The following is a 978-nucleotide window of genomic DNA, read 5'->3' as shown; positions in this document are numbered from 1 at the left end:
TGGCTCTATTTCCACCACAAAATAAAAAGGTAATCATAATTCTGACTTTTTTCTCGCATTTGCAGGAAAAAGGCAGAATTATTTACATTTACATTTAGTCATTTAGCAGACACTTTTATCCAAAGCGAGTCGTGACTTACAAATGAGGACAATAGAAGCAATCAAAACCAATAAAAGAGCAATAATGTATGTATGTATATATATATATATATATGTATGTATGTGTATATATATATATATTAGGGCTGTCAGTTTAATGCATTAACTTAATTGATTAAAATATTATTTTCGATTAAAATATTTTAAAGCAGTTAACGCACTGGCCCCGCCCCCATACCTGTACGTCATACATTTCATACACTTGACTGACAAATATGATGCAGGGTAACAACTCCATAAATGAAGTTATGCCCTAAAATTCAAGATATTGGTGCAAGAAAAAAAAAAAAAAGCCCCTGCATGAGTTTCACATGATAAGCGATATCACACGAGTGCAGTTTTTGTCTTGAATATAACGAGTGCAAATGTGATTTTATACAATAGTTCAGTAAATAAGAAGTTAATATTGTGTTATATTTATTTTAAACACAATATTGTCTGTTTCTGCTCAGTTTTGTCAACAAAAATATTACCTATAAAGCCACAGCAGAACTTTTGTGCGTCTCTGAGCAACACAGCGGTGGTTAGTTTCTGAATGAACCCGCGTTTTGAACGAATCATGTGAACCAATGATTCAAAGACCCGTTTATAGAGAGAGCCTTTTACTGAATTCCTGAATGAATCAGCCGTTTGAACGAATCGAATGAAGACATTTACCACCACCTGCTGGCAGTTTTAGTTTCTTATTTAGAGTATCATTTCATAAAAAAAGGGGAAAAGAAATCTTCAAAGGGATAGTTCACCCAAAATGTTTAAATTATGTCATCATTTACTCAAACCTGAGTAACTTGCTTTCTTTTGTGGAACATAAAAGAAGAT

Source organism: Sinocyclocheilus grahami, unplaced genomic scaffold, assembly GCF_001515645.1.
Source record: "Sinocyclocheilus grahami isolate Dianchi unplaced genomic scaffold, SAMN03320097.WGS_v1.1 scaffold648.1, whole genome shotgun sequence".
NCBI lineage: Eukaryota > Metazoa > Chordata > Actinopteri > Cypriniformes > Cyprinidae > Sinocyclocheilus > Sinocyclocheilus grahami.
Note: the sequence above shows the minus strand (reverse complement) of the source record.